This window comes from Leiobunum rupestre, chromosome 4, assembly GCF_980474605.1.
Source record: "Leiobunum rupestre chromosome 4, qqLeiRupe1.1.hap1, whole genome shotgun sequence".
NCBI classification, from domain to species: domain Eukaryota; kingdom Metazoa; phylum Arthropoda; class Arachnida; order Opiliones; family Sclerosomatidae; genus Leiobunum; species Leiobunum rupestre.
In genome coordinates, this window is record NC_143387.1 from 21,313,240 (window position 1) to 21,319,570 (window position 6,331).

Consider the following 6,331-nt stretch of genomic DNA (forward strand, 5'->3'; position numbering starts at 1 on the left):
ATAGGATTGGGAGAAATGGGATTGGGAGAAATGGGATTGGGATAAATGGGAATTGGGAGAAATGGGATTGGGAGAAATTAGAATTGGGATAACTATTTTGGGCGAAATGGGGGTAAACCCCGTGTACTGTCTTTGTTATCGAAACCGATCACCCAGCGTTGACATGGCTACGACACCTTAAGGAGCCAGTGGGCAGACTTGCTCGCTGGGAATTGGAGCTGCAGCCGTATGATTTCGAGGAAATTAGACGTTGTAGCGGATGCTTTATCCAGGGCCCCTCTCGATTCCGAGAATGGTCAGGGAGAGGTGACGGTGACGTTGGCGGTTTCTAAGGAAAATTCTACCAAGGAGTGGGGGCTAGCTTTTGACAGGAGAGCCATCATAAGTTCGCAAGTTACCGATCTAGGGTTAGCGAGGATTTTCGCTAAGTTAGAGTGGGTTAGAAGCTCTGTAAGTGAAAATACGGCGTTGGAGGCCAAGGTAATACTAGAAATGGGGTAGCGGAGTGGTTAGCACTTCCGCCTCGCAGCAAGAGGAGCCGGGTTTGATCCCAACTTTTGGCACTGGGTGAAAACTCGGAACAACTCCTTCTGCGTTTAGTTTGTAAGAAAATTTCAAAAAGCTGCACTAATGTGTTAGTTTTAGAATAACAGCGCTCAATAAATAAAAACAAATGATTTGATTTTTTTTCACATTAAGGTGTAAGAGTTATTCTATTTTCTATTTAATTTATAATTTTATAAATAATCTAGCATTACAAATTCTCCCCACTGGTTTAAGGAGTTTTCCCTCGAGCTCTTCAGTTTCCCCTTCCATAAAAACTTGTTGTGGTTAACGATAATAGTTAGTGTAGGAAGCTGTGGCTCGTGTGGCATGAAGGGCTGGCCACCACCCTCCTACACATTGTAACCCGGCCACCTGAATGAATGGCTTTAAAAGTCGCTCGATGAATTAGCCTAGCTGATCGGTATAATGGACAAAGTTGGCTTAACACCGTGGGACGAAGAGAATAAAGACATGTTTGAAAATGCTTCGAAAGTGGTGGTACCTAAGAGACTTAGCGTATCATTTATTTATCAAGTATTAACAGTTAACCCCCGGGCTACTTTCTAGCGTACCCAATGTAAGGCCTTTTGAATTGGTAACTGATTTAATGGGTCCCTACACTCAAGGCGCGAAGGAAAATCAGTACCTACTCGTCATACAGTGTAGTACATCATTTTACAAAGTGGGCTGAACTGAGTCCGCTTACGAAAATGACTACGGATAAAATAAGGGAGAGAATGTGGAAAAATTTCCCAAGACAGGTGATAACTGATAATGCATCCGTATTTGTTAATAAAAATTTCAAGAGCTACTGTTCGGAATTTGCTATACGCCCTAAGACGAAGGCCCCTTATCACGCTCAGGCAACTCTCACTGAGCGGAAACTATTAAGCCAATGATAATATCTTATGTCGAACGACATAAGGATTGGGACGCTCGTCTCCTTGAATTAGGCTTTGGTTTGCGTTCAGGTGAGAGCAAAGCGACAGGAGGACGAGATGGCGTAGATGAGTTGGTTGTGGTGAAGACACCTCTAAGCATCACTAAAATCTGCGTTCTGAGGTAAACGCCTAGTTACACTTTTTAGGGGGGGGTCTTGCACCCGATGCCTTATTTTTGGATGTAGGTGTGTAAATCCTGTATTTGCAATCTCAAATGTAGGCTTTGTTACTAACCACCTTTCCCGTTATCTCGTTGTTTTGGGTCAATTCTGCACGGGAATTTTGCCCGCATTAAAGATTTTTAAAATATATCCATGTTCCATCTCTTTTTTCTAAATTACTCTATATGCGTTTTTACCATGGACCAAAATAGATTGCACTCTTGGTTTTGGGTTCATGTTAACATTTTTTTTATCTTTTGAGAGAGACGTTTTAAGATGTATCGGTGAAGCTAGAGTGCGATATCAAGTAATCACTAGCTTATTTTATAAATGCAATCGCTGGTGGCTTTCAAAAAAAGTGTGTCCTCCAGTATTTTATGCAAAAATATATTGCAAGGATTTGTTTATGAAAACCATGATTTTTATTTTTTGTAAGAGATTCCTGATCACACGAAATCAAGATCAACAGGTATATTAAGACGACTTAATATTCAGGCAGATAATAAGATTAAAATGCTCAAGAGGCTTCTCAAAAACTGTCAATGAGAAAGAACCAAATGGATTCCATGAAAGAATTGATGGAGCTATTAAAACAAAATAGCTCACTTGACACAGAAGCATATGATGCAATTGATTCCATATTGTATCCCGTTTCCATTACTTTATTTAAACAACTAAAAATGAATAGCCCTAAAATTAATAATTTTCCATATCCCGAAACAAAAAATCAATTTTTTATGTTGATGAATTTTATCTCACCAAAAGCATACTGATTTTTGAGAAAACACTTTCTATTCCCACACCCGTAAACCACCAGAAAATGGTCAGCTGCACTAAATGCAGAACCATTAGTATCGTGATTAGTATGCAATAGGGAATATTCCAATATTGAGAATTAGAAGAGTTTTACATATTCATGTTTGTTGTTTGTTTAGTTGGTTTACTCACATTCGTTAATGCTATTTACAAGTTGCTTGCTTTGTTTTTGTTGCTTATGCCCACTATTATAGGGAACAACGGAATTTTGGCCGGTAGGGTATAACTCTTACACGATTGCGTATAAATTGTTTATCCCAATTTCCTTTTGTTTATTATATCTAATTGTATGAGTTATTGTAGCCGTTTCTATAAGGAATTGGTAGAGGCCCAAAAACGCAGTCGCGGGGAGCGTTACGAAAGGCGGAATCTCCTCTTAAATAACAGTATGCCTTTAGCATGAAGCCCCGTAGGAACCCCTCGTAGGAGTCGCAGTTTGTCGCCAGTTAACGGAGCTTTAACCGGTAACCAGCCACTGGTTATACCTATAACAACGGCACCCATTGCCGTACCTAACCCCAGTATGTCGAGTGCAGACTCAATTGCCGTATCTTCAATTGGAGGGTTCCCAATTGCGGTTAATAACCCCTCCTTTAGTTTACCATTAACCCCACAACCTCAAGTCATCCAGTCTCATACGGCAGGGGCGAGTATAAGCTATGCAGGTATCAGTGGGGTTGCAGCCACTGTAGTCCCAAGCGTGTTAGATCAGATTTTACTGCAATTAAATCAGTTGGCTAGTGAAAATAAGCTACTTCGCCAAGAAATGGCGCAGATTAAAAAACAATACACCCCAGCTAATAGCGTTCCCTCTGGTACGCCTTCGCCCAGCACGGCCTCCATATCAAATCCCCTGCCGATAGTGAACTCCACAGGGCAAGGCAATTCTTTTGTACATAATACCTCTTTTCACTCTCCTCACTCTCCTGCGCCGGTCGTGCCCTCGTTCGGCGGCATAATTGCAACCCAGACGCAGACAAATTCCGCGAGTGGTTATACACCCCAAATGTTTGGTACCCCGTTCTTCCCGTATAGTGCTCCGATGACCACACCAACATTTGCTGGTAACCCCGTAGATGCCGGCCCAAAGAACTTTTTGCGCCGCGCAAAACAAGTGTGCGTAACTAATAGTATCCCCGAAGATGTGTTCGTACAAAAGTTTATCCCCTCTATACTGACGGGCCCTGCCTTAAATTGGTTTTACGCAGAGCCCCCTTTTACGTCATGGCCTGCTTTTGAGACTAGAATTAAGCACGCTTTCGAGCGTTCGGGAAATGACGAACACATTAAAGATAAGATTGCTGAAAGGATGCAAAAAGCCCAGGAGACTGTTTGCGAATTTGCCACGCAAATGCAAAAGTTTTTCGTACAGCTCAATGACCCATTGTCTGGAAGGGAACAAGCGCGGTTAGTTTATAGGAATTTAAGGAGCGATATTAAGGTGGTGTGGTTCTTTTCTTACCGGTACACCGGGCTATAAATTCTGACAACATGGCTACGCCATTGGCCATAGCCAATCATGCAGTGCTTGACGGAGGTTTGCTCGGAAAGGACGGAAGTGGTGGTGGAGGTCAAGAACTCTCCAGACATAACCCCTTGACAATCCCAAGTCATTGCTAGCGGTCCTGACGTTTTCTCGAGGGTAAGCAACAAAGTACACTTGAAGGATATTTTCAAGTTGACGTGATGGTGGCCCGGTCCTCGGAACCTCGGATTGACATTACCATAAATTTGAAAATCACAAACTACGCCGGAGGACAGTGTGGTGATTAGGTATACTATAATAATATCGCCTTCTGGACTATTGGCTAACTCTAGAAGCATTACGATTGTCTTCACCAAGAAATAACTCTAGCGTAAACGCGCGCTGTTCCAAAGAATAACGAGGTACACTCAACTTAAATAAATTACTTGTCAGAATGACTTTAAAATAGAAGTCGTGACTTTAAATACTAAATGAAAAAAAAATTACGAAGCTAAGTTATTCGCCAAAAATTATGTTTTGTTGTATCTATTAAGTCTTAAATGTCCAATTGTTTGATTGAATAAAAAACTTATTCCTTCGTGCTTTGAATAAAGTTTTGCTTATAACTTAATTAAGAAATGGCTCTGTTGAATCAAACAATTGTTTGCTACAAATTTTAGACAAGACTATGTTGACTTAATATTAAACTGTATTTTTAGAAAAAAAAAATTGTCTAAAGTAAATTTTTAAAAAGCATTACAACGTTTAATATTTGATCTGATATCTTAGATAAAAAGAAAATGATTAATTCGGAAAGGTATGATTAATTATTATTATTTTTATTCAAAAAACAGTGAACATTTTGATAAAGTGGCGGTTGTCAGACAAAATAACGGATAACCTAGAATGGCTGTTAGCATTAGAAGAAACATGCATTTCAAATATTTTTAAGTTGTAACTCGACCTGTCATAGAAAATAAAATTGCCTATTTTCACGGAACCAACTTTATTTCTAAGTATCAAAGCATGATCTACAAAGTTATCTTCGAACCCTTTTGTCTTTCGGCTACCGGTGGAAAAATAAACTATCCAAACCACGAAATATTTTCCTAGTTAAATTAAATAATTCCTTTACCATTAAACAAACACTGACAATATCAAAATTCTATTTCAAGTAGTATTTCAGAAAAATGCCTGATATTTGCGTGTCTTTCTTAAATGGTACGATTTTTAGCTTTAAACTAAAAGAATTACAATTTCCTAACCTTTACTTACAGGTGGACCACAGCCTTGAATTTCTTAGTCTCCACATCACACCGTCACCTTTAAGGCAGTGGAAATTTTCTGTGTAATTATGAATGTATTTATTTCTATTTGGGGATAATATGTTGAAACGATTGAAGCTGACGACGGTGACGGTTTTCCTTCCCCCTCTTGTTGCTGGGATAAATTCGATCATGATGGCCACGGACTGTCTCAACATAGTCGAGCTATTCTGAAAATCATGATGGCAACCCTATTTCTGAAGTGATTCTGTGAGATCATAATTCCCCATTATTACGTTGCTGATAGCAAAGATAATATAGAACTCCGGACCCTAGATTCGAATTCTGAGAGCTTTCTGTTTGACGGTTTTGTAACGAAGCGTTTACCCACTTCCAGCAAGTGACCTCCGAAAAATCGACCTCAGTGCGTTATCAAAAATGGCCGTGGTCTCATTTATAGTTGGTTACCATGGTAACTATTGAGCTAATATTTTCGGAGTTCCGGCAGGAAGTGCGTAAACGCTATTCACTACTCGCGAGGCAGTTATTTCGAATCTAGGATACGAGGTTTATATTATCTTTGTTAAGAGTAAGAAATTTTTAAATTTAAAGAAAGTTCCTGGAAATCAAAATGATAATATTAAGCATTTAACCATTAGACAGGTTAATCAAAGCGCTCTAGGCATTTGAACGACAACGTCGAAATAACCTAAACCTTTGCAATGCAAAATTTCATTTAAAACAGTTCGATTGTTAACGAAATCGACTACGGTTCTAATAGAAATTTTAATACATTTTATGCGTTTAACTAAACTAGGGTACACGACAAAAAGAAAAACGGGTTTAAGCAATACTAAAAAGAGCTTTGTTAAGAGCCGTGAGCCTTGTCTAAAGACCAAGGTTTTCTCCTAAAAATAAATTTGACAGTTATAAAAAATTATCATCGAACTGTGTTTCAGAGTTTATACGCAGTCAAGCTTTAGTTCAGTTAACAGCCCTCTAGTGTCCAAATATGCCCGAAGCGAAATATACTACTACAAGGACGATAATATACTACTCACAATGTCAGTTGATTTGCGAGTAGAACTTGGAGCCGGGCGAGAGTGTCAGTGTCGAAAATAGGTTCAAAAATTTAGC